The sequence below is a fragment of the Triticum urartu genome, chromosome 7A, assembly GCF_056163025.1.
Source record: "Triticum urartu cultivar PI428250 chromosome 7A, HENAU_Tu73, whole genome shotgun sequence".
Classification (NCBI taxonomy): domain Eukaryota; kingdom Viridiplantae; phylum Streptophyta; class Magnoliopsida; order Poales; family Poaceae; genus Triticum; species Triticum urartu.
Window position 1 is genome coordinate 490,538,910 of NC_141879.1, and position 27,275 is coordinate 490,566,184.

Below are 27,275 nucleotides of genomic sequence, written 5' to 3' on the forward strand. Positions count from 1 at the left end.
TCATGGCTAGTTCGGCCACCCTATGCAGCTCCACCAGCTGCTTCAGCTGATCGGTGAAGGACACGGGATGCACTGGCGTCGTATACTTTGTCCAGAATAACTTCTCCGTCGAACCTCCTCCTTCGGCTTGATAGAACTCTGCAGCGTCTGATACGCTACGTGGCAAATCCACAAAAGCCCCTGGGAAACTCCGAACCCGGGTTAGTAAAAGGTATTGCTTCTCCACATACTTGCTTTGCATCTTAAAAGCCTTACCCGCCGTGATCTTCCTAGCCTCCTGGATCTCCTGGAGGGCGGCCCGGGCCTCATTCTGTGCAGTCTCCGCGTTCCGACGAGCCTTGGAGAGTTCGGCCTTTTGAGCCGACGCATCATTCTCCAGGATCTCACATTTTTTTACCGCGTCTTGGAGCTCCTGTTGGACCTCCTTGACTCGGGCCTTGAGCTTTTTTCGAGCGGCTTGCTGCTCGACGGCCTTCCCCTCGGCTTCGGCCAAAGCCTTTTTCAGGGCCTCCACCTCGATTGCGGCTCCTGTACACATTTCGACATTACAGTCAGTATGCAATGCTTGTTCTTTCCGAACACACAGCAAGACGACACCTACCTTGCTTCTCTGAAGCCGCATTGTAACCTCACCGAGCTCGTTCTCGGTCCGCTCCAGCCTCTGCTTCAGTTCAGAGACTTTGGCAGCATGTGACGTCGCGGCCAACAGCGATGCCTGCTCATGCAAACATATCACGTTAGTCTCCTACACTAGAGGAATGATCCTCTGTCTGACTCCTCTTGCCGAGCACCAGACAGTATCTCAGGGGCTACTGACTACGTGGGTTTTTTCTCTTTCTATGTCACTTACCTCAAAACTTGTTTACAGGCTGCCGCAGGCCTCATTCAGTCCGCTCTTGGCAGACTGAACTTTCTTGATCACCGCACCCATAAGGACACGGTGCTTGTCCACGACGGAGGCACTTCGCAACACCCCCATCAGGTCATCCGACACTCCTGGTTGGACAGGAGCCACCGGTGGAGGCGGCACTTCCCCCTTCAAAGGGAGCTACTCGCCCGACTCCGGAGCCGTATTCGGCTAAGGGCTGATCTGGATACGGCCCTCTTCGCCAGTCTCCATGGGGATTGGATACCCCACATGTCCGGCAGCGGAGGTCTCGCCTTGTGGTGCCTCCCGAACAACATCCTGGGCTCCTCCCTTCAAAGCGGTCCTTCGGGGAAGCACTTCGCTGTCATCCCCGACCTTGGGGGAGTAAGCAGGCGGTGGCGATCTGCTCGCCATCTCCAATGAAGCCAATGAACCTCCAGAGGAGGATTGCTGGATAAGATCACAGTCCGGACTGCAATAGTACAGCTAACTATATCAAGATAATGGAGAGAAAGGGCTGGATGTGCGCATAAATAAGCCATGTCACTTACGATGCGGCCTGGGGCTTTGGGCGAGGGCGTCGTTCTGGACTACTATCCACGTCCCACGCGGTGTTGGCCGCCGGAGCACCCTTCCCCTTTTTGGGCGCCTTCGCTTCCAGATGCGCCGGAGCCGCCCTCTTCTTCTTCCTCTCCTCAGGGGGATGATTGTTTTCTTCATCCTCCTCCTCTTCCCCGTCATTGTCCTCAGGGACAGAGTAATGAGTTTTGTCGTCTTCGGACACCGCGTCTGAAGTACCCTTACGACGGAGGCCACACTTGGCCTTCCCTTTGGCCTTCTTCTTGGCCTTCTTCTCCGGCGCCTTATACGGCACCGGCACCAGCATCTTCGCTAGGCGCGGGATGACTGGTTCTTCGGGCAGCGGAGCCGGACACTGGTCCGCTTTGCCCTCTCCGTCCAGTCCTGAAATAGCGATAATAAAAGCTCAAGCGTCGCCCTAGCAACACACAAGCAGGGAATACATTAAAAGAGACATACCTCACTGGCAGGATGATTGGCGTCGTGTCCGCGATCTGAACCCGCGGCCGGTGGTTTTTCGTTGCCCTTAAAGAGCAACTTCCATGCATCCTCGTGAGTAGTCTCGAAGAGCCTCACCAAGGTATGGTGCTTCTTCAGATCGAACTCCCACAAAGGGCGACTTTGGCGTTGGCACGGGAGAATTCGGCGAACTAACATCACCTGGATTACATCTACAAGCTTGACGTTCTTGGCTATCATGCTTTGAACGCGCGTCCGCAGCACTATTACCTCATTGGACGAACCCCAATCGGGACTCTTCTCGATCCAAGAAGTGAGCCGCATAGGAGCACCGGAGCGGAATTCGGCAGCCGCGGCCCAGGAGGTGCCGCGGGGTTCTGTGATGTAGAACCACTGCTTCTGCCACTCCTTCACTGTCTCCACAAAAATACCTTTCGGCCAGGAGACGTTGAGAAGCTTGCTCACCATGGCTCCACCGCACTCCGCGTGCTGGCCATCCACCACCTTTAGCTTCTCGTTGAATACTTTGAGCCATAGCCCAAAGTGGGGTGGGATGTGGAGGAAGGCCTCGCACACAACGATAAACGCCGAAATGTTGAGGAAGGAATTTGGGGATAGATCATGGAAATCTACCCCGTAATAATACATTAGCCTGCGTACGAAAGGGTGGAGTGGAAACCCAAGCCTGTGGAATAAATGAGGGAGGAATACTACCCTCTCGTTGGGCTCCGGCACGGGAACGACTTGACCCTCGGCCGACAAGCGGTGGGTGATTCCCTTCGCCAAATATCCGGCTGCCCGGAGCTCAGTAATTTCCTCCTCTGTGACGGAGGAGACCATCCACTTGCCCTGACTACCGGATCCGGACATTGTTGCTGGGGTGGAAATGAGATTGGAACTTGGGTGCTGGAGCTCGAGATCGGGAAGGCGGAGACGGAGCTAAAGCGTGAGAAGAGGAAGAGGGGATCCTTATCCTCTTATAAAGGCAGCAAACATCAAATGCCTCCTCGCTCGCCTTAAGATTCGCCTGTTTCTGAAGGCTGTGCAAACGGCACGGTTGGGTTACTCATTTCCGCATTGATGAGAATGCCGCAATAAGGGGACACGATCTCTGCTTCGACAAGACGTGCCAGTAGCAACCGCGTTTTGAAACGTGGGATGGCAGAAGAAAAACGGTTCGAAATTATGACCGGACGGGCGTGATATCACGTTGCCGGAAGCCGTCAGTGGATAGAACTCGTGTGGAAAATATATATTCTCTCTCCAGTTGTGCACGGTGTGTAACAGGTCCGGATACAATCATCACGACCGAAGACTATCTTGGATGTTCGGAAGAAGGGGAACCCACCTTGCAATGCCGAAGACAATCTGCGCGCCGGACTCCTCGTCATTGAAGCCAGGTTCAGGGGCTACTGAGGGAGTCCTGGACTAAGGGGTCCTCAAGCGTTCGGCCTGTTATCCGTGGGCTGGACTGATGGGCTATGAAGAAACGAAGACCAAAGACTATATCCGTGTCCGGATTGGACTCTACTTGGCGTGGAAGGCAAGCTAGGCGACTGATCATGAAGATTCCCTCTTATGTAACGGACCTCGTGTAACCCTAGATCTCTCCAGTTTCTATATAAACCGGAGAGCATAGTCCGGATAGGACAGATTCATTACCATATACTCATAGGCTAGACTTCTAGGGTTTAGCCATTACGATCTCATGGTAGATCAACTCTTGTAACACTCATACTCATCAAGATCAATCAAGCAGGAAGTAGGGTATTACCTCCATAGAGAGGGCCCGTACCTGGGTAAACATCGTGTCCCCCGTCTCCTATTACCATCGATCCTAGACGCATAGTTCGGGACCCCCTACCCGAGATCCGCCGGTTTTGACACCAATAGACACTCTTCCTTTACCCACACGCTTCTTCATCTTCAATCCTTCCGTCCTCAAGCTCTGGCACCCAAGCTTTCAGCTTTTCTTCGTTCGAGAAGGCGCTCCAATCATGTCCGGATCCGGAGCTAGAGGCAAGTGGATGGCCTCCTCCGTTAAGGAGAAGAACATCACAGAGCTCCGGGAGGCCGGCTATCTAGCCAAGGAGATTGCTCACCGACTCCCGGCAAAAGGGCAGATCGTCCCTACCCCTGATCCCCATGAGAGGGTTGTGTTTCTCACACACTTCGTCCATGGGCTGGGATTCCCTCATCATCCATTTTTCCGTGGATTGATGGTTTACTATGGTTCGGACTTCCACGATCTGGCCCCCAACTTTATCCTCAATATCTTCGCATTCATAGTTGTGTGTGAAGCCTTTCTCCGCATCCCACCTCACTTTGGCCTATGGCTGAAGACTTTTAATGTAAAGCCAAAGGTGGTGCTCGGCCAACAGGCCGAGTGCAGAGGTGCCATGGTGGGCAAGATGCCCAATACCACCAGGCTCAAAGGCTCCTTTATAGAGATGGTGAAGGGATGACAATCAGGGTGGTTCTATATCACCGAGCCACGCAACGCCAACTGGGCGTCGGCTCCCAAATTTCGATCTGGAGTCCCGATGCGGCTTACCTCCTGGCAAGAGAAGGGCCTGACCTCAGGATCTTTGGAGGAGATCACGGGGCTCCAAACATGCCTCTAGAATATGATAACCCGGAAGATCAAGCTCGTTGATGTGATCCAGGTCATGCTTGTATGCCGGATCCTTCCATGTCAGCGCCGGACCTGTTATTTGTGGGAGTTCAATTCGACCGAGCACCAGACGCTGCTAAGGCTTTTCGGCACGACGCACGAAGATATCTGGAAGGTGCTCTTTAAGGGCAGCGAGACGCCGCCACCCTTAACCAAGGATCGCGGGCTCAACTTTAAGCGCCAGGCCAATTCGGTAAGCCACCAAGGTATAGTCTTTAAGGACATGCTTCGAGGAAGGATACTAAGCCTTCTTGTCAATTTCTTTTTCAGGCCTAGGTCGGCCTAGCGGGACGGATTAATAGTCTGGCTCCGCTACCCAAAGACGAAGAAACCCCACTCCTTACGAAGATGCTATTTCCGGTGCCTTACGACGTGCCGGATAAGAAGGTCAAAACCATGGCCAAGGGGACCAGGAGTGGGCTTTGCCGAAGGAGCACCTTGGTCATCTCGTCTGACGATGAGACAGACCCCTCAGCCGCCGACGATGACGACGAGGAGGGACGCGACTCCCCTCCTATGAGAGGAAGGGAGAAAAGGGAGGCCTCCAAGAGTTTGGAGGCGGAGGCACCCAAGAGGGGGAGAGGCTCCCTCATGGATAACTCCGCGTGGGACGTTGATAGCAGTCCGGAGCGACCTCGTCGGACCAAGCCCCGGGCCGCCTCGTGAGTACCAGAATCAAAAACATCTGGCCTTCTCGGTTTGTAATATTGAGACATCTTAAACCTTGTCATTGTAGTTCGGCACGCGATGGCTCCTCGCGATCCTCGACAGAGGATTCATTGGGCTCGAAGGAGATGGCTAGCATGTCTCCGCCACCTGCTCGTTCCATCTCACCCAAGGGTGATGACGAGGTGGTGTCCAAAAAGACCTTCCCAGGCTGGGGGGAGATTTCGGAGACCATCGGGGCAACGTCCCAGGGTGACTCCTCAGCTGCCGGACATACGGGGGAAAAAGTCCCCACAGGGACTGGTGGTGGGGCCCGAGTTCCCTTCGGGCCTCAGCCGGATGCCATTCCGGAGATCTACATGGCTCTGGGGTCCAGCGAACGACATTCCCCCCCAAGGAGGGAATGTGCTTGTTCCACCGGTGACCTTTGTCCAACCAGAGGCACCGGATAATCTACTGGAGGCGCTAAGAGGCGCCTCTATCGTGGATGAGCATCGTGTTCTTATGGACACGGTGATAGAGAAGGTTCGGTTTGTCAAAAGCGGACTGACCGAAGCCTGCACCAGCCTTCTAACGAGCTTTGAGGTGAGTAATGTGATTGTAGGAAAAATATCACCGTATAGCCAGTAGCCCCTGATGCTCTGTTTGGTGTTCGGGAGGAAAAGCCAAACAGAGGATCGAGAATAAATATCGCAGGAGTCTAACATGAGTTGTCTATGTGAATAAGCAGGTACCGCTGCAGGCTGCCACTGCTCATGCTGCGGAAGTTTCTGGACTGAAGAGGAAACTGGAGCAGGCCGAGGAGGATCTCGGCCTCGTGAAGAAGCAGCTGGAAGATAGCCAAGGTATGTAGTAACCTACGGGTATATTTTGAAAAAATGAGCAGTCAAGCCGGACTAAAGTGTCATAAACTTTATTAGTGGCCACGACCGAGGTGGCGGCACTTAAGAAGGCGTTAGCCGAGGCCGAGGACAAAGTGGCCAAGGAACGCGCCACGCGCGAGAAGCACGAGGCCCAGGTTGGTGAGGTGCAGCAGCATGTCCAGGGCGTGATCGAGAGAATTGAGTCCTTGGAGCGCAATTGTAAGGCGCAGGAGTCCGAACTGGCGAAGGCCCGCCGGAGCGCACAGGATGTACGAGCCGAAGCCCAGGACGCTTTCCAGGAGATTCAGGCGGCCAAGAAGATTACGGCGGGTAAATCTTTCGCCCTGCATAGCAAGTGTGTGTAAGAAACGTTCCTTGTACTTATCTGAATTCGGGTTTTCCAGGGGCGTTTACGGATCTTCCGCGCAGTATATCGGATGCTGCTGAGTATTACAGAGTCGAAGAAGGAATGTCTACGAAGAAGCTATTCTGGTCCCAGTATCTTGGACCTGAACATCTGTTGCCCTTCATCGACCAGCTGAAGTAGTTGGTTGAGCTGCACAAGTCAGCGGAGCTAGCCATGAAGGACCTGATAGTCCGTCTGTGGCCTGCCGAGCCTTGTAAAGCGACTTGTTAACGCCTGTCCGCGGCTTGAAACCGTGAAGCGGTCGGTCTGCATTGAATGTGCGCGTATGGCCTTTGCCCGCGTCAAGATGCATTGGGAAAAGCTGGATGCCAAGAAGAAGATGACCGAGGGACCGCCGGAGGGCAAGGAGCACCATCGACCCGAGCTCTATTTTGACGGCGTCTTTGAGGGGTCCCGCCTTGTGGCGGAACAATGTTCGAAGGATATCAGTTTCCCATGAGAACATTTGTATTATACTGTCCTATAATATGGAGCAGTGATGTTATGTATTATAATGCTTATGATTTACATTTTACCTCCTGTGCGACCATTTATGAAATCTGAGGGTTGACCAGTCGTCGGCTTCTGCCCCCACGTAGATAGTACGGGGGTGTTCGGGATAAATCTAAACACTCTTTACTCCACATTCTGGTCCTTAAAGAAGGTGTTTAGCGCAACGAACAAGGCAATCAGACTATGCGGCCTTTACCGCTCTCACTTAGCCATAGGAGTTTGACAATTAAAAAGTTTGGCGAAGCCCCTGGTATTCGGAAGGCCGAACTAGGGGCGCTATACACGCCTAATCGGAGGGACCGATTCTTCGCGTGAAGCAGAAAAAAAATCTCTAACGATTTGGAACCTCTCGGACAGCTGATCGGCTCTCGCCACATCATGACAGTCAGTTTTCGGCTTTCTCTACTGAGGTGCTCGTCCGGAAGAACCGGGACACAATCACAGTACTTCTCCCTTTACTACCCTAGCCGATATAGTGGAACGTAAGGTAGTAAGCACAGGAGCCGGGCAACCCAATTATTGACCAAATACATGATTCGGAGCCGATGCATATAATGCTATAAGTTCAGGGTGCCGAACTATACTATGAAAGTGTTCGGACTTTTTATTGCCGTAGTGTTGGGTGTAATGAAGCCCCTGGCGCAGTAATACGTACCATGGTGTACGTGTGCAATAAGTAATATGTACAAAGGTGAGAAAACAGGAAAATTAGGTAGTAAGCTGACGCCACCATTCATTCACCATTGTGATGTAATTGGTATGTCGAGGCGCACTTTGTGCAAATAATGCGATAAGCAAGTGAAGCAATTTATCATGCCGTAACAAAGGGCGGGCTGCGTGCGGGTATGTAAAACAAGTATGGCGATCGTTAATAGAGACCACCTGGGGGTTCCTTTGTATGTCAAAGCTCCTTGCCTCCTTGGTGTGTTCTGCAAATGAGTCATCCGCACAGACCTCGAAAAGAGAAAAAAACCGTAATAAAAAGCAAAAGTAAAGGCGTGTGAATCCCGGTGTCGGTCGAACCGTACAGTGGATTGCGGATGAGTTATGCCTCCGTCGATTCCCATGGTGTTTTGAGTGCGTAGTTTATGTACGCGCGGTATTAGTAACATTGCCTCATCGGGGCTAGGACGGAGGTCATCTTGCTACTTCGGCTCTTGTCGAGCCGAGCTATCCTGCTGCAGTGTGGTCTAGACCCTCTTGATGATGTCCAGGGGCTTGGCAGCCGGATTATAGTGCTGCTTGAGAAGGCCGTTTTGTACCTCTGCTGCTTGGGCGGCAATGTGCTCCTCTGTACGGAGGGAGCGTTCTGTATTTCCATTTACTGTAATGATGCCACGTGGGCCGGGCATCTTGAGCTTGAGATAAGCGTAATGTGGTACCGCATTGAATCTAGCGAATGCGGTTCGTCCGAGCAGGGCGTGATAGCCGCTGCGAAATGGGACGATGTCGAAGATTAGTTCTTCGCTTGGGAAGTTATCCGGGGAACCGAAGACCACCTCCAGCGTGATCGATCCCGTATAATGGGCCTCTATGCCTGGTATGACTCCTTTAAAGGTAGTTATCGTGGGCTTGATTCGTGAGGGATTAATACCCATCTTACGTACTGTATCCTGATAGAGAAGGTTGAGGCTGCTACCACCATCCATTAGGACTCGTATCATGTGAAATCCGTCGATGATTGTGTCGAGTACCAATGCGGCCGAACCGCCATGACGGATTCTAGTTGGATGATCACGATGATCAAAGGTGATCAGGACTGACGACCATGAGTTGAATTTTGGGGTGACTGGCTCTACCGCGTAAACGTCCCTGAGTGTGCGGTTGCGCTCCCTTTTGGGGATGTGTGTGGCGTATATCATGTTCACCATTTTGACTTGAGGCGGGAATTTCTTCTGCCTATTCGGCTGCCGGGGCTCCTCGTCTTCGTCCTCGCTCTGCGGTTCCCCTTCCTTGTTTCCGCTATTTACCTTGCTGGCTTGCTTAAAGACCCGGCAATCTCTGTTAGTATGGTTGGTCGGTTTGTTTGGGGTGTCATGTATGTGGCACGGACGGTCGAGTATGCGGTCCAAGCTGGATGGTCTTCCGCCGTTCCTTTTATGGGGCTTCTTTCGCTGGCCGGACTTGGAGCCATTGAATCTGGCGTGAATGGTAGTGTCATCGGTGTTATTGCCATTGCTTCGGCGTTTGTGTCTATTGCATCGGAGCTTGCTGGTGCTGCTTTTGGCCTCGGAGGGCCTACTTCGTTGGTTGTGTTTGTACTGCGAGCCAGCCAACTGTCCTCTCCCGCGCAAAAGCGGGTCATAAGTGTCGTGAGGGCTGCCATGGACCTCGGCTTTTCTTGGCCGAGGTGGCGGGAGAGCCATTCGTCACGGATGCTATGTTTAAAGGCCGCTAAGGCTTCAGCATCTGGATAGCCAACGGTCTGATTCTTTTTGGTTAGGAACCTAGTCCAGAATTTTCTGGCCGATTCTCCAGGTTGTTGAACTATGTGGCTTAAGTCATCGGCATCGGGTGGCCGGACATATGTGCCTAGGAAGTTATCAAGGAAGGCTTCTTCCAAGTCCTCCCAGCTGCCGATGGATTTCTCAGGCAGACTATTTAGCCAGTGTTGAGCTAGTCCTTTGAGCTTTAATGGGAGGTATTTGATGGCATGGAGGTCATCTCCTCGGGCCATGTGTATGTGAAGAATAAAATCTTCGATCCGCACTGCGGGGTCGGTTCTGCCGTCGTATGATTCAATATTGACAGGCTTGAACCCCTCGGGGAATTCGTGATCCAGCACGTCGTCTGTGAAGCAGAGAGGGTGTGCGGCACCTCTATAGCGGGCCGTGTTACGGCATATCTCCGACGACGTCTGTCTGTGGTTATCGGCCCGGGTGTGATTAAGTTTGTCACGTCCGAATAGGTAGATGTCGTCCCGAGTATGGAAACGTCCTTGTGATCGGTATATAGATCGGTTGTGTCCGCTCTATTGTCCAATTCTTGCCGAAGATTGTCTGTATGGTCCCGAGATGGTCAGTCCCTGTTTTTGCGAGGCGGTGGGGAGGGCTGTTGTTCGGCCTGAGTTGCCGCTTTACCCCGACCGGGGGGTGGCCGTTCAGCCGCCCTGTCCCGACCACGTGGTGGTCGGTCCGCATTACGCGAGGGAGATATGTGCTTCGGCGCCTCCTCATCGAATTAAGGTAGCGGTCTGTGTTTCGGGTAGCTCTTGGCTAGGCGGTTAAGGCCGTATTCCTCGGCTGTCAGGACATTTGTCCATCTGTCGACGAGCAGGTCTTGTTCAGCTTGAAGCTGATGTTGTTTCTTTTTCAGGCTCCTTGCCGTGGCTATGAGCTGAAGCTTGAAGCGCTCCTACTCGAGAGGATCCTCGGGCAGGATGAAGTCTTTGTTGCCAAGGCTTGTCTCCTCCTCGGAGGGTGGACAGTAACTATCATCCCCCGAGTCATCTTCTATGGCCTGTTCGTTAGGGTTGTCTTGCCTGCTGTCGTGTTCCTGTTCGGATGTAGCCCCGACAGGATCTTCATTGTTTTTGGCGTCGCCCAGAGTACTATTTTCTCCGGTGCCAGTGTTGCCGTCCTTTGAGCGCCGGGGCTTGGGGCGGCGTTTGGGCCGTCGGCGCTTGGACTGTGTCTCAGAGGTTTTATTCACATCTGGCTCTTCTTTGTCGTCGCCAGATTCTTTAGGCGTATCAACCATGTACACGTCGTACGAAGAGGTAGCCGCCCAACATCCAGTAAATGGCAGGTCTTGGCCTTGCCGATTGTCGGCATCGTCGTCCATACCGTCGATGTCTTCGGAGCCATAGTCAAGCACGTCGGTTAAATCATCGACAGTGGCTATGAAGTGGGTGGTGGGTGGGAAGCAAAATTCCTCATCATCTATCTCTAGCTCGAACCGGACATAGTTCGGCTGGGAGTCCTTCTCCAAGGACAAATTCTTTAAAGATTTTAGCACGTCACCCAAAGGCGAGTGCTGGAAAATGTCAGCAGCGCTGAACTCGAAGATCGATAACCGATCTAGCTCGGTGTCCGCGGGCATACACAATCCAAAACTTATAGCCAGAGACGAGTCCGAAGTTCCGTTAAAGCGAATATTGCAGGGCGTCGAGTCCATGTACGGCTCCAATGCTGTGGACTCTGCGGCCTCGGATGGCTCGATCTTCTTCGGATCTAAGGTCGTTGCAGCCGTAGGGACCATCTCCTGGGTGTGATCCGATGACAGATTTAAGTCACGTTCATCGGGACGAGGGGAAGCGATCACCGTGGGTTCAAATCCCTCAAAGATCAAGTCTTTATGGATATCCATGATGTAGTTCAAGCTTCCGAATCTGACCTGATGCCCAGGGGCGTAGTTGTCGATCTGCTCCATATGGCCAAGCGAGTTGGCCTGCAGTGCGAAGCCTCCGAACACGAAGATCTGTCTGGGGAGGAAGGTTCCTCTTTGGATGGCGTCATTGTTGACGATTGAAGGGGCCATCGAACCTTTTGTCGACGGCACAACGGAACTCTCAATGAAAGCACCAATGTCGGTGTCAAAACCGGCAGATCTCGAGTAGGGGGTCCTGAACTGTGCATCTAGGATCGATGGTAACAGGAGACGGGGGACACGATGTTTACCCAGGTTCGGGCCCTCTCTATGGAGCTAAAACCCTACGTCCTGCTTGATTGATATTGATGAATATGAGTGTTACAAGAGTGGATCTACCACGAGATCGTAATGGCTAAACCCTATAAGTCTAGCCTATGTGGGTATGGTAATGAGTATATATGGTGTCCTTTCCGGACCATCCCCTTCGGTTTATATAGACACCGAGGGGATCTAGGGTTTACATGGAGTCGGTTACATAAGAGGGAATCTTCGATCGCAAAGCTTGCCTTCCACGCCAAGTAGAGTCCAATCCAGACATGGTACAATTTTCGGCCTTCATGTCTTCACAGCCCATCAATCCGACCCAAAGGATAATAGGCCGGACGCCCGAGGACCCCTTAGTCCAGGACTCCCTCAGGAAGGGATCCCACAAAGGCCAAATTCGAAGGGAGACACCTAGTACAAGTTATCCTGACAAAAGGTGGCCTTCTCCTGCCAAAGGCTCTGGTGGTGACGCCATCCTGGGCTCCACGGTGACCTCCGTCCTACCGTCCTGCTGGTCTTGGTCTTGTTACACTGATATGGAAACCTTTGCCTGATGCCTCGGGACTCCTCTCCTGCGCTTGCCTCCTTAGCACCAAAGAGGAAACGAGTACACTGCGCGCGCTGGCGCCCACCTGGTCTTGGTCTTCATGGCTTGCATCACAGGGACCTCGCGAGTTGCCCCTGCCTTCATCTCTCCGCCCCTCGCGAGCCAGCCTAGTGAGGCCGCCCCCGAGGAGGTCTTGTGTCGTCCGCCTTGCGAGGCTTGGCCCCTCGCGAGGGTCTTGAGTGTTCGCTGGTGAAGATGGGCCATACAGGGCCGTTGGTGGAGCCATGCCGTGGGGCGCAGGCAGGCAAGTCTGGGGACCCCTGTTCCCAGGACGCCGATAGTAGCCCCGGGCCCAAGGCGTGCTCGGAATTGGCTTCGAGGCGAAGCCAAAGGGGCTAGTGCGGAGCGCCGTGGGCCCCAACAGCCTGCGGCCTTGGTTAACGCGTGGCGATTGATGGGACGTGGGCGTCTCCGCTTCCCCATGTTGCCTCGACAACTCCCCAACTTGACGACTCCTTGTTGCATGCAGAAAAAGATCGTGGAGGCCGGCGGTTGGCCTCTGCCTGGCTATAAATGGGAAGGGGGCGGAGCCCCCGTCACCCATCTCTTCCTTCACTCCTCCTGCTTCTTCTTCTTCCTCCTTGCTTCATGGTTCGCAGCTACACCCATGGTGCCGGTGAAGAGGTTCTCTGCCGTGGAAAAAGGGAAAGCCCGCCAGGAGGGGCCCGGCTCGCCGCCACCCAAGAGGGGGCGTGGTCGCCCATGTAAGCATGCCGCGACCCCCACCGTGGCCCCTCGCGGCCGTGGCGGCGCCTCCCCATGTGGTGGGGACCGCCTAGGTGATGGCAGTCCCTATTGATGAAGTGAGGTGCGCCATGGTTGCGCGGCCTCCCCGGCCGCGCTTCCACTCGGCGGAGGTGCTTCTGGAGTTCATCATGTGGTCGGAGAACTTGGCCGGCACCTGGGTTCAGCTCCCATGGTTCTTCGTCGGTGAACTGCCGGCCGTAGGTCCAGGCGGTCTCTGGCTGCAGGCGGACGACTGCTGCAACATGGCTTCATGGGTCACGGTGGAGGTCTCCGTCGCAGGCAACACAGCCTTGGCCCACAGCTGGAAGAAATTTGCCCGCGCGTGCGGCCTGGGCGGGCGGTGCACCCTCCACTTCAAGTAGGACGGCGACGTGACCCTCTATGTGAGGGTATTCGGGGAAGATGGTCGCCGCGTCGGGTGCTGCCCGGAGGACAATGACGGCGGCGAGGTGCTCGGCCTTGGCGATGGTCGTGATAGGTGTGAAGGTGGACTTGTCCTCGCCGCCGGCCGCGACTCATTCAGCTATGGAGACTCTTCCTTTGGCGACAGCTCCAGCAGTAGTGGATATGACCAGCCGCCACGCTGCCATGCCCGCTTCGAGGGCGGTAGCGGGTCATCTCATCGCCATGCCCCAGTGAAGCGCGAGGAGGGGTCTGGCTGAGTCTAGGAGAGCGCCGAGGGCCCACTCTCACGAACCACCATGGGGGCGCGTGCTGCATTCATTTTGTTCTTTCCTTTCTTCCTGCATTTAAAAAGAAACAAGTATGGGGCCCTGCAGGGGTGTGTAACGAACCGTGATTTCCAATTAGCTATGTTATGTTTATCGTTCCTGTGTCGTGTTGCAGTATCAGTGTTTTATGTAGGCGTGTAGAGATAACATAGCTTAATGTGTCTGAAGTAGTTCCCGCCTCGTGAGGCGCGCCTCTCCCAGTACCTGGTGAGACCTCCTTGCCATTGACTTGGGAGTCATCGAAGAACTGCAAAAATTTGTTGACAAGCTCTTATTCTTCCGAGCCCAGGTCATAGGCGCAGCCGGACATGACCCAGAGTTCCGCATCATGGAACCCGAGGGGCACGGATTAAGGGAGGAGCGCCAGCTTGCGAGCTCGAGCGAGGGTGCCTCATGAAGGAAAAACGCTCACGATTGCACCTGTCCTGCCTCCTCGTGAGGCATGCTAGGGAGAGTACAGGCCAAAACAAAGAACCGAGGAAAGAACAGAGGAAAAGGCGACCGAACCAAGATGGCAAGAGAAAACAGAATGCGAACTTCCATTAAAAAAGGGGGCAAGCCAACTACGGAAAGCAAATGAAAAGCCGTCTCCGGCACCTAGTTTAGTCTTCTCACCAGCGCGGAGCTAAGTGCTGCCACTAGGACGTGGGAGGGAGCCCCCGAGGCCCGAGGGCGGCACTCCTGAGACTCCATGGCATGTACAGCCCCACTCATTATTACGTGTGAGTGTCACGAGCGGAGACCTTCACAGGCATGGGGCCTTGCTTCACAGGCACTTGGCCTTGCTTCATGGGTAGAACTTCCGGAGGTGCTGGATGTTCTAGGTGTTCTGGATGGGGACCCCGTCCTGCGTCTCCAGGCGCACGGCGCCAGGCCTGGAGAGGCGGGCGATCCTAAACGGGCCCTCCCACATGGGCGAGAGCTTGTGCAGCCCTTCCCTGGAGAGCACCCGCCTCAGGACGAGGTCACCCACCTCGAGCGTCCTGGAGCGGACGCTGCGACAGTGGTACCGTCGCAGCACCTGCTGGTATCTTGCCGCTCGGAGCGAGGCTTCACAGCGGCGTTCCTCCCCCAACACAAGTTCCATCCCCCGCATGGCGTCCTGCTGCGTCTCATCAAACGCTAGGACCCGCACGGAGCGATGCTTGACCTCGTGAGGGAGAACCATTTCGGCTCCGTAGATGAGGAAGAACGGGTTCTCGCCTGTTGGCTTGGTGGTGGTGGTGCGGATGGACCATAGCACAGATTGGAGCTCGTCGTGCCAGCCCTTGCTGCAGGCCTCGAGCTTCTTCTTGAAGGTCCTGGTCTTGAGGCCTCTGAGGACCTTCGCGTTGGCGCGTTCGGCTTGAGTATTGCTCCTGGGGTGTGCCACCGAAGCATAGTAGATCCGCATTCCAAGGTTAGCACAATATGTCTTGAAGAGATTGCTAGTGAACTGTGAGCCGTTGTCGGTGATGATGCGATTAGGGACCCCAAACCGGCTCACGAGACCATTGATGAACTTGACCGCAGATCCGACCGGGATGGTGCGGACAGCTTCTACCTCCGCCCATTTGGTGAAATTGTCGATGGCGACGTAGAGGTAGCGGTAGCCCCCAGGCACTCGAGGGAACAGGCCTAAGATATCCAGCCCCCAGACTGCGAACGGCCACGAGAGCGGGATGGTCTGGATGCCCTGAGCTGGCTGATGGATCTGCTTGGCGTGGAATTGGCAGGCCTTGCAGGACTTCACCATCTCGGTTGCGTCGTTAAGCGCCGTAGGCCAGTAGAACCCGCTGGGAGATGCCTTGCCGACGAGGGTTCGTGACGACGAGTGGTGCCCGCAGTCTCTGCCGTGTATGTCAGTCAGCAACTCGTTCCCCTTTTCCCTGGAGACGCATCACAAAGAAACATCATTTGGCCACTTCCTGTATAACTCACCGTCCTGGATGCAGTATGACGTAGCCTGTCGGGCCACGCGCTCCGTGTCCTCCTCTTTCTCCAGCAGTGTCCCTTGCGTCAAGTATTCCTTGAACTCCTTGGTCCAGCACCCCTCCTGAGGCTCGAGCGCCAGGAGTAGGCGCACTCCCGAGGTCGGGCCGCAGGCCGGGGCTCCCGAGGCAGGTGGTTGGGGGAGCTCCTCCTGAGGCGGCGCCAGCCCCGAAAGCGGAGGTGCTGCCGACGACTTGAAGAGCCGCTCCTCAAAGATGCCAGGCTTGTCACTTGGACGCCCTTTTGGCGATGTCGTCGGCCTCCTTGTTGGTGCCACGGGGCACGTGCTGCAACTCTAGACCCAGGAAATGCTTTTCCATTTTTGCGTAGCTCCGTGAGGTATGCTTCCATGTGCTCATCCTTCGGCTCGTATACCTTGTTGGAGAAGTTGACGAGGAGCTGCGAGTCACCCCTGACGGTGAGGCGCTTCACCCACAGGGCCTCCGCGGCCTTGAGGCCAGCGATGAGGCCTTCGTACACCGTGATGTTGTTGGATACCTTCTCACGTTGCTGGAAGCACAGGTGCACGGCGTAGTAGAGCTTGTCCTGAGTGGGCGAGATGAGTACTGCTCTAGCTCCCACGCCCTAGCGTGCGAATGCACCTTCGAAATACATGACCCAGCCATCTGGCGCTTCACTTCCTGGCGAGAGGGATTGGTCCTTGCCTGCTTCAAACCCCGGGGTATCGGTCCATTCTGCCACGAAGTCGGCGAGCGCGGCCCCCTTGACGACCCTAGTTGTGCTGAACTCCAGCTGGAATTCTTGCAGCTCGATGTCCCACTCGGCGACTCTTCCAGCAGCGTTGGGGCTCTTGAGTACCCTATCTAGCTGGTAGGCCGATACGACCTTGATTGGGTGACCTTGGAAGTAGTGCCGCAGCTTACGCGAGGCCACCAAAAGTGCGAGCAAGAGCTTCTAAGGCATGGGGCATCGTGCCCTTGCATCCCGCAGTACCGTGCTGACGAAGTACATTGGGTGCTCGACGAGGGTGGAAGCACTGACGAAGCCTGCGCCTGGCGGAATTTTGGGCGTCTCCTGAGGTGATGGGACCCAAAGAGCCTGGTCGCCAACTGTGGCCTCTGCTGGCCCGCGAACGCCGCCTTGCTGGGCCTGGTCGCTCGTTGGCGTCGCTGCAGCCTTTGCGGTGCCCTCTGGGTCCTATATCGCCCCGGCTAGGGGTGTAGCACAGCGCGACAAACCCTTGGCCTGGCGCTCTTCCTGAATCGCCACTAGAGCTGCGCTAGCGGAGTAGGGAGTGGCGGCAAGGTAAAGCATCAGGGGCTCGAGAGGGCAAGGCGCCACCATCATCGGAGGGCTGGTCAGGTATCTCTTGAGGTCTTGAAATGCTTGGTCAGCCTCCGGGGTCCACTCGAACGGGCCCATCTTCTTCATCAACTTGAAGAACGGCAGGGCGCTCTCTCCTAACTTGGAGATGAAGCGCCCCAGCGAGGTCACGCAGCCTGCAAGCTTCTGCATCTCCTTGAGAGTTTGTGGTGGGCTCATGTCTTCTATCGCTTTTCCCTTCTCCGGGTTGGCCTCGATCCCCCCGTGGGACACGAGGAAGCCCAACAGCTTGCCAGAGGGGACACCGAACACGCACTTCTCTGGGTTGAGCCGCATGTCTACCTGGCGCAGACTTGCGAAGGTCTCCTCTAGGTCTTGAATCAAAGTTCCTGCCTCCCAAGACTTTACCACAATGTCGTCGACGTAGGCCTCAGTGTTCCTCCCGAGCTGCTGACCTAGGGCGATGTGTATCAGCCGTTGGAAGGTCACGCCTGCGTTGCGCAGCCCGAACGACATGCAAGTGTAGCAGTACACCCCACAGGGGGTCAAGAAGGTCGTCTTCTCCACATCCTCCACTGCCATATTGATCTGGTGATAGCCTGAGAACGCGTCCAGGAAGCATAGCAGGTCACATTTGGCAGTGGAGTCGACAATCTAAGCAATGTGCGGGAGAGGGAACGGGTCTTGGGGACAGGCCTTGTTAAGGTTGGTGAAGTCAACACATGTGCCCTCCTTTCCGCCTTTCTTTGGTATGACGACAGGGTTCGCCAGCCACTCGGGGTATGGAACCTCGCGAATGACACCTGCTGCCTCCAGCTTGCGGGTTTCCTGGACGATGAAGGACTGCTTCTCTGTGGACCGTCGCCGCGCCTTCTGCTTCACAGCGCACACATTGGGGCACACCCACAAGTGATGCTCGATCACCCCCTGGGGACCCCTACTAGCTACTTGGGCTCCCAGGCAAATACATCCTTGTTCGCATGCAGGAACCTCACCAATGCCTCGTCTTGATCCGGGTCAAGGTTAGCGCCTATGGCGAAGGTGGCTTCTGAGGACCCATCTTCCTCGACTGGCACCTGCTTGGTTTTGGCCCGATCTTGAGTGAAGAACTGGTTCTTCTTTGCTGGCGCGGCCTCCTTAACCCCTAGGGTGGCCTCGTTGGCCAGTCATGCTACCGCGGCGGTTTTGAGGGCACACTTGAGCGCCGCCAGAGCCTCCTTGGTGTCTCCAACTATGGTGAGGACGTCCTTGCTCCCGAGCATCTTCATGAGGTTGTAGGTTGGATGGGTCGCCGCCATAAACTGAGCCAGAGCCGGATATCCGAGGATGGCGTTGTATGGGAGGCCGATGCAGGTGATGTCGAAGTCGATCAGCTCGGTGCGGTAGTTGCCGCGAGTGTCGAAGGTCATAGGGAGGCGAATCTGCCCCAAGGGGCTGGTGGAGCCACCACCGACCCCGGAGAAGGGCTTGCTGGGGCGGAGCCGTTCGAGTGGTATGTGAAGAATGCTAAAACCTCCACGGAGAGCACGTTGAGACTGGTGCCGCCGTTGATGAGGGTCTTGGTGACAGCTACGTTGCATATGGTGGGCATGCAATTGTGACACCCCGAGACCGATGCGCCAGGTGTCTCCCAGTTATTCGCTGTCTTGCCATGTCTTTTGCTTCCGTGTTGCATCTTGCCATGTCATCATGTGCCTTGCATCTTCATGTTTTTCAAAACTTGCATTCGTCCAGGTTTCCCCAGTTTCGTCCGTTGTCCGTTCTTAGCCCAACCCCACTTGCACGCGCCCGCGGCACCTCCGAAATTTTAATTTATAACTGGCCAGGAAATGTTCTCGGAATGGGTTGAAAGTTGGCATGCGGTGTTGTTATGTTGTCAGTAGGTCGCCTGCCAAGTTTCATCGCATTCGGGGTTCGTTTGATGCCCCAACGGATAACTATAGAGGCAGTTTTGCCGGTCTAACGTCAGACGTTTTCGGTCTCCGGAAATAGTCGCCGGGTCTCTCTCTCTTCTCTTCTCTCAACCCAAAGCTTTCTGCAGAGTCCGCTATCAACCGCCAGGCCCCGAAACCCCTCCTTTTAGAGTGCATCGACCCGCCTCACGTGTGCATCCAAAAGTTGTCCCAAACCCGACCCGGACAGTCGTCACCATTGGTTTCGGATCATCCCCAAACATCTACAAAACATCACTGTTTTTGTCGGCGTTCTGGGAACGGGGGTCCCCAGACTTGCCTCCCTGCGGCCTACGGCGTGGCTCAAAGGGGGGCCCAGCACGGCCCATCTTCATCAACACAGACCCAAGACCCTCGCGAGGGGCCAAGCCTCGCGGGGCGGACGACACGGAGCTTCCTCAGGCACGGCCTCATCAGGTTGGCTCGCGAGGAGGTGGAGAGATCAAGGCGGGGTACCTCACGAGGTGCCCGTGACGCAAGCCATGACGACCAAAGGCGCCACGCGGGCGCCAGCCCGCGCAGTGTCCTTCTTTCCTCTTTGGTGCAAAGGGAGTAAGCGCAGCCGCGGAGTACCGAGGCATCAGGCAAAGGTTGCCATTTCGGTGCAACAAGACCAAGGCCATGAGGACTGCAAGACGGAGGTCATCATGGAGCCCAAGATGGCGTCACCACCAGAGCTTTGTGCAGGCGAAGACTACTTTTGTCAGGATAGCTAGTACTAGCTGTCCCTCTTCAAATTAGCCCGCCATTGTTGGCTCCCTTCCCGCTCGATATTTGGGAAGAGGACCAGGGCCTCTATAAATAGGACCAGCCACCCACAGGGTAGGTAGGTAGAGGGAAGGACGAAGAAGAGAAGATCGAAATCAGAGAGAGAGAGAGAAGGGTGACTGAACCCCTCCTAGCAGTTCGTCCCCTCAGCCAAGAACAGACCCTCGCGAGGCTGTTCTTCCTTGTATTGTTCATCATCATCAGCCCAAGAGGCAATCCACCACACAACACACTGGAGTAGGGTATTACACCACAACGGTGGTCCGAACCAGTATAAACCCCGTGTCTCTTGTGTCGTTCTTCCCATAGCTTAGATCTTAGCGAGGCGGAGGGGTGCAGGTAGGTTGGAGGCGAAATCTCCGCGCGCACCCCAGTGTTCGAACCTCAAGGGTCTGCCGAAACCCGAAATCCGACATTTGGCGCGCCAGGTAGGGGTGCGTCGGAATCCACCTTCTACCGCTTCGCGCCCCGTCGCGTCATCATCACCATGTCCGGCGACTGGGCGGGAAACCTAGATCCATCGGCGGCGTGGCCCGCCCGCGCAGAGCCGCTCGCCTCGGGCGACCCCGTGCCCCAGGCAGCTCGCGGTCCGCAGGGCGCTGCGGGCCGCGGGCGACGCGGGCAGGCTTCGACAGCTCTCACACCGCGGCAGGCATGGTCGGCAGCAAGGGCCTCCAATCACGCCGCGACCACGACACCATACACCCGCCGGGAGCAGGCGAACTCGAGGGCCGCGCTCACGGTGGCCCGAGAGCTGCTGCAATGCAGGCTGCTGGAAGGCGGCCGCGACGTGCTGCTGGAGCGGGTGGCAGAGCTCCTGGGCATCGCCGCCTCGGGGGCTCACCCCTTCTGCACCCAGCCCCCATCTCATGCCACGGCGGCCCGCACGGGGGCTCCGCACGTGCCCGCGGGCTCCAAGGCTACTGCAACGCCAGCGAAGCTGTCAGTACCTTACCGGCGGCGGCGCTGCCCCCGCTCTTGGTCCGTGAAGAAGGAGGGCGTGACGCGACCCACAGCCCCAGTGGACAGCCATGCTACCATCCCACGGTGGGCGCGTCAAGCAGAGCTGTGTGGCTCGCGGAGCACCACGGCACGACCTTCGGGATGACGGCACCAGAAGAATATGTGCCCCTTATGATGGACCAAGGACACCCTCACGAGGGCGGACAAGGCTCGCCCCTCAGCCCAAGCTGGGGGGACGAGGCGCCAGAAGCTGAGCCCTTCCAGGAGTCCCGGGATGGTCCCACTGGGCACGCTGGAGGCAACGATTATCGGGTACCGCTAATTCTTCAGGAGCAGGCATACGCTAACCATGGATCGCAGGAGGTGTAGGTCGCCACAGCGAGCAGCTGCCCCGCTCCCACAGTCTCCTACCCCTCGGGAGGAGGGCACAGGGGGCTGCAGGAGAGGGGCTGAGATCCGACATCACCACCGCGGCGTTCGGAGCAAGGTGTTCTCAGGAGGTAGGCCCTCCGCTAGGGAGGTGCCTCAGGGCCTGCCCCTGGCGGAGGACCCGTGGTCGTCGCGGGAACCGCTGGTGACCGCTCTACCCCATCGGCGGCATCCTGGTTTCTGGTCATCGTTGATGGCACTAGAGTGTGGCGCAAGGCGGGCCCCTCGTCTGGCGATATGAAGCAAGGCCGGTACCTGTGAAGAAGGCCCAGTGCCTGTGAAGCTCGCCGCCCCGTGACACTCTCACGTAATAATGAGTGGGGCTGTACATGCCCCGGAGTCTCAGGGGTGCCGGCCTCAGGCCTTGGGGCTCCCTCCCACGCCCAGTGGAAGCACTTAGCTCCGCGCTGGTGAGAAGACGTCCAAGACTAGATTAGGTGCCGGACGCGGCCTTTTATCTGCTTTCATTGCTTTTCCCTTTGCTTGTCGTTTTCCCCCGCTGGATTCAAGTTGGATTCAAATTTGAGATTTGCGTGTGTTCGGGGAAGGGGTGCTTAGTCTCGTTCGAGCAATTTCTTGTGTTTTGGTTACCACTTCGCCTCAGTTGCCTCCCCTCGCGAGCTCCTCGCGAGCCGGGTCAGGCCTAGCTTGCGCGCAGCCCAGACTGCCGCCGCCGCGTCCTCTCAGGAGGGTGTTTTACTGCAGATCCTACGGATTCAATTAGGGAACACTCAGGACACCACAGCCTCCCACGGGCTACCTCAGGTCCAGCACGGGACAAAGGTAAACCAGCTAACCAGCGCGTCGCTTAAGCCAACCACTTGGCGCGGGCACATGGGCAATGTAGCGTCTACTAATACGATGAACACAAGTTTTACAGAAGGGGCTCCCCCTCCAAAATGCTCTCACCGCCATCAGGCCAAAACCTGAGTTCTATTCATGCAGGGTAAGGAAGTAGGAACGATGCACAATCAGTCAGATAAATCCCCCAATGCATCCTCAGGAGCACCACGCGAGCCGTTGCTGGCGTCGCTGAACTCGCCATCGCTGTCCGCGTCGCCGCCAGCGGCGTCAGGGCCGTTCACCACACCGCCCTCGTCGGCAGCCACGATCATGCCGTCGTCGTCTGAAGTGAAGGCCCTGATAAGAGCATCCACATTTTCTTCCACCCAGTGTGCCAGATCGTCTCGGACGGCCCTGGGGGACTGGGGCAATGGCGGCGTCGAAATCGAAGTGTGGATCCATGTTCCGGAGATGGCTGAAGACGCAAGAAAAGGCGCGCCCGAGCAGGGCACGGCTCCTCTCCTCCACCAACCTGTCAGCCCTGACCGACCGCGCCTCCAGCTGCGTCACCATGTCAGTGAAGAACTGAAGATTGCCGGCGTAGTTGACTGCGTGTGGCTCGCCAACAGCCGCCTCGCAGATGTTGCCCAAGGCTGCGTTGGCTCTCTCCCGGAGCATGGTGAGCATGGGGCCGTGCTCACGCTCCAGGATCCGCCACTGACGTATCTCGTCCGCATTCTGGCGCGCAACGACCTCAGCCTCCTCCACCCGCTGGCGGAGAAGGAGCACCTCGGCCTGGGAGGTGGTTAACTCACCTTGCGCCACCTCAAGGGCGGCCCGGAAAGCATCGGCCCGACGCGTCGCCTCCTCCAGCTTGGCCCTCAAGGCAGCAGTCCTGCCTTCAGCCTCGGCCCGGATCAACCCCAGCTTCTCTTCGAACTCGTGCTCGAGGTTCAAATGCGCCATTGCCACCCGACGTCCGACCTCCTCCAGGACACGGGCTTCCTGTGCAGCGACATCATCCTCCGCCTGCGTCACCAAGCGCTCCCTTGTCTCCAGACGCTCGTACTCGCGGGTACATTCGGCGGCTTCTAGCGTCAGCGCCTCCTCACACTTCTGGATCTCTACTGAGTCGCCAGAGGCCACCTTCATCGACGCGAGGGCTGCCTCGCGCAGCTCCACCTGCTCCTCCAGTGAGTGGCACCATGCCAGGAGCTCTCGAGCCCGCTCCTCCACCGCCGTTCGCCACCGGTCAGCTTCCCGGGCCTCCTCGGCAGCCCAAGATCGGGCCTCCCGAGAGGCCACCAGCGACGCCTTGGCCTCTGCGTCGTCAAGATCGCGCTGACGGCGCGCAAGGGCGATGGCACCCTCTAGCTCGCGCCTCTCTGCAGCCAGGCGCTAGCCCTCGGCCTCAAGGCACACGTCTTCATCAGCAAGCTCCTCACCAAGCAGGCTTATCGCGTTAGCCGCCCTTCGAAGGAATCCTTGGCGGAGAGCGCGACGCTCCCGAGCGCGCTCGAGCACGTCTTCCACACCATCATCTGCCCCAAGCAAGCGCCGGGGGCACGAATCAGCACTCACCCTCCGGGCAGGGGGCTGGGGGCTGGCACCCTTGCAACGGCCGGGCACGCCACGCCAGAAGCCCGGCCTGGAGCCAGCCCGTCCCCAGGTGAAGAGCGCAGGGAGCGCCTCAGCCAATCACGGTCCACGACCAGGCGAGAAGCCCACGGCAGGCTGGCTATGCCACGAGAAGGCCCGCGAAGGAGGATCACGAGGTGCGCAGGGCCACGATGCGCCTCGGGACGGTTTGCCTCTCTGATCGCCCTCACCACAAGGGCTCTGCTGCTAGGAGCGCTTGAGGACGGTGGAGGGGGCGAAGCCAAGGGGGACGGCACCTCAGCCGTCTTTGCGAGCTCGGCTGGAAGGGGCCTGTGGAGCAAGGGTCAGTAAAAGCAACAGAAGGATCGGGAGCTGGGAAAGGAGAAGGCTTACTCATCAGTGGCGAAGTACTTCCTACGCTTCAGCAGACGACAAGGGTAATCGTCGCCCAGGGCCTCCCTTCTCTTCCGGAGGGCCTCAAAGTCCACGCGGAAGCGGCCCAAGAGTTGGGCGTAGGGATCAACCTGCGACGAAGACGGATCGTCAAGGCGATCTGCGTCAGAGGCGCCCGCCTGATGCGCGCTGCCAATCGCCTCGCCAAGAGAAGCAGCTGGAGCCTCAGGGGCCTCATTCACAGGCGCTGAGGGCAGCTGCTTGCCACCCTCAGCCTCAGCGGCATGGGCCCCAAGAGCTGCTCCCTCATGAGCAGCGCCCTGCGCTGTCACCCCGCCGGGAGCCCCCTCGGCCTCTGGCGCCTCATGCCTCCCTACTCCGCCGCTTGAGGAAGAGTCGCCGTGGCCGACTAGAAGGGCAGTCACCATCACTGGGTTCTCGCGAGGTCCCTGGAGGCCGGCGGGCCGCGACCCCCACTCATCAAAGATAGGCATCTGCTTCACAAAATCGCCCCTGCTCTGGCAGAGGTACAGCAAGGCCCCTCCCTGCTGGATGCTGCCAGGGTTGGGGTCCCCAGTCAGGGTCAAGAGCGCTGTCCTCAGCACTTCAGGCGTCAGGTCCTCTTCCTAGAGCCTCATACGATCATCGCGCCCGCTGAAGGCCCACATCCAGCGGGAGTGGCGTTGGAGAGGAGCAACGCGGCGTAGCAGGAACTCCTTCACCACCTTGGGCGCTGTCACGCTAAGCGACCTCAAGAACGCGAAGCGGTGCCAGACGAAGACGAGCCGGGGGCTCTCGAGCAGGGGGCTGGGCACCCCTGCATCCACATACAGCCACCGCTCGCGGAACCCAGCCATGGGCAGAGGGAGTTTGAAGTCAATCCCAGAGGCCGCTGTCTCAGACGCGGCAACGAAGCTCACGCACGCCCAACATTGGGTAGGGTCGACAAGGCGCAGCGAGAAGAAGTGGCACAGCAAGGTAACCGAAGGAAGGATGCCCATCATAGCCTCGCAAACAAAGGCGAAGACCGAAAGGAGGGTGATGGATTCAGGACCCAGATGCATCATGTGGATCTGATAGTGGGAAAGCACGGCATTGAAGAAATCAGAAAAGGGAGGAACTAGGCCCGCCCACAGGGCGTCGGCGAAATACGGGACCTCGGTGACTATCCTGTCGATGGAGAAGTGAGACGTGGGCCAGGCCGTCGTCCTCCCGCATTCGTTGAAGATAGTGGCCAGAGCCGAGCTGACCTTGCCCAAGCCCTCGGCGGGGGCCGCCAACGGCGGTGGGCAAGGCGGAGGCACGGGTTTCTTCCCTCTTCCCTTCTTCGTCGGAGCCATGTCGATGGGAAGGGGGGGGGGAAAGTTCGAGATTGGGTTGAAAACAGAAGCTGGAGTTCGAGCGGAGGAAGGACAGAGGGCGCTCGAGCGACAGAAAGGGGAGCGACTCTGTACAACTACGAGTCCGCCTAGCATGGCGCAAAATAAGGGGAGCGTGGGGGAACAGTGCCGTCCACGTCCAATCAACCGCCACGCGGCGCCCAAGGCCGCAGGCTGTGAGGGCCCGCGGCGCTTCGCCCTTGCCCTTCCGCCTCCCTGCACGGCCAAGTCCGGGCGCGCCTTGGGCCCGGGGGCTACTGTCGGCGTTCTGGGAACGGGGGTCCCCAGACTTGCCTGCCTGCGGCCTGTGGCATGGCTCAAAGGGGGGCCCAGCACGGCCCATCTTCATCAACACAGACCCAAGACCCTCGCGAGGGGCCAATCCTCGCGGGGCGGACGAGACGGAGCTTCCTCAGGCATGGCCTCATCAGGCTGGCTCGCGAGGAGGCGGAGAGATCAAGGCGGGGTACCTCACGAGGTGCCCGTGACGCAAGCCATGACGACCAAAGGCGCAAGACGGGTGCCAGCCCACGCAGTGTCCTCCTTTCCTCTTTGGTGCAAAGGGAGCAACCGCAGCCGCGGAGTACCGAGGCATCAGGCAAAGGTTGCCATTTTGGTGCAACAAGACCAAGACCAGGAGGACTGCAAGACGGAGGTCATCGTGGAGCCCAAGACGGCGTCACCACCAGAGCTTTGTGCAGGCGAAGACTACTTTTGTCAGGATAGCTAGTACTAGCTGTCCCTCTTCAAATTAGCCCGCCATTGTTGGCTCCCTTCCCGCTCGATATTTGGGAAGAGGACCAGGGCCTCTATAAATAGGACCAGCCACCCACAGGGTAGGTAGATAGAGGGAAGGACGAAGAAGAGAAGATCGAAATCAGAGAGAGAGAGAAGGGTGACTGAACTCCTCCTAGCAGTTCGTCCCCCCCAGCCAAGAACAGACCCTCGCGAGGCTGTTCTTCCTTGTATTGTTCATCATCATCAGCCTAAGAGGCAATCCACCACACCACACACTAGAGTAGGGTGTAACACCACAATGGTGGCCCGAACCAGTATAAACCCTGTGTCTCTTATGTCGTTCTTCCCATAGCTTAGATCTTAGCGAGGCGGAGGGGTGCAGGTAGGTAGGAGGCGAAATCTCCGTGCGCACCCCAGTGTTCGAACCTCAAGGGTCTGCCGGAACCCGAAATCCGACAGTTTTCTTATTTGGGCTCCCTAGCCTATTTTTCCCGACCGTCCGATTTTGATCGGAGGGACGAGATAGCCCCTAATCTAACCCACTCACTTTATAAACTAGACCAACCCTAGATCCTAGGAAGTTTGTCCCTTCCATCCATCCCATCCGCCGCCACTCTCCTTGTTTTCAACGCCGACCAATCCCCATTGTTTTCGATCAATCCATCCATCCAACTGCATCTCCCATCGCAGCCAGCCCCCACGCTCAATCTCTCCTGCAGCCAGCCGGCGCCCGATCCAGGATGGATCGAGGCCACTGCCTCGCACGCCTATGCCTCCTCTGCTACCTTGACGTCATCTTCCCCGAGCAGGAGCCCATGACCGAGCTCCTTCGCCACCGGCAGCTCTGCAGCGCCGCCTCTCTGCCAGTCCAGACCCTGCCTCGCCGCTCCGGCGAGAACCCGACGAGCAGATCAGTGCCCGTCACTGCCCTTGCTTCTTTCTCCTCCCTGCCCTCCTCTTTCCTTCTCCTTAGTCATCGCTGTTCTTCCCGTGGCTCACCTCGTCTGTCTCTCTCTCTGCTTCACAGGAACACCAACGTCCCCGAACCAGCCCAATGGGGACGCCACCATCGCCTCCTCCACCGGATCTCCTTCACTCTGCCGCCCAGCCGCCGGATCCGCCCGTTCCGGCCGGTTCCTGCCCGGCGCCGCGCTAAACCCATGCCTCCTCCGCTGCCGTTCCCGAGCTCCCCTGCTTCGTCCCCTTCCTCTGTGATTCGGGCGAGCGTGACCCAGGCCGCTACCGCACATGCCCGCGTGGGCCATAAG

At 57.2% G+C, this 27,275-nt stretch overlaps 1 pseudogene; it reads right to left on the reverse strand.

Moving 5' to 3' along the window:
* The window catches only part of LOC147960096 (uncharacterized), a 107,155-nt pseudogene extending 104,781 nt beyond the window's left edge, over nt 1-2,374 (reverse strand).
* Between the last annotated feature and the right edge of the window lie 24,901 nt (nt 2,375-27,275).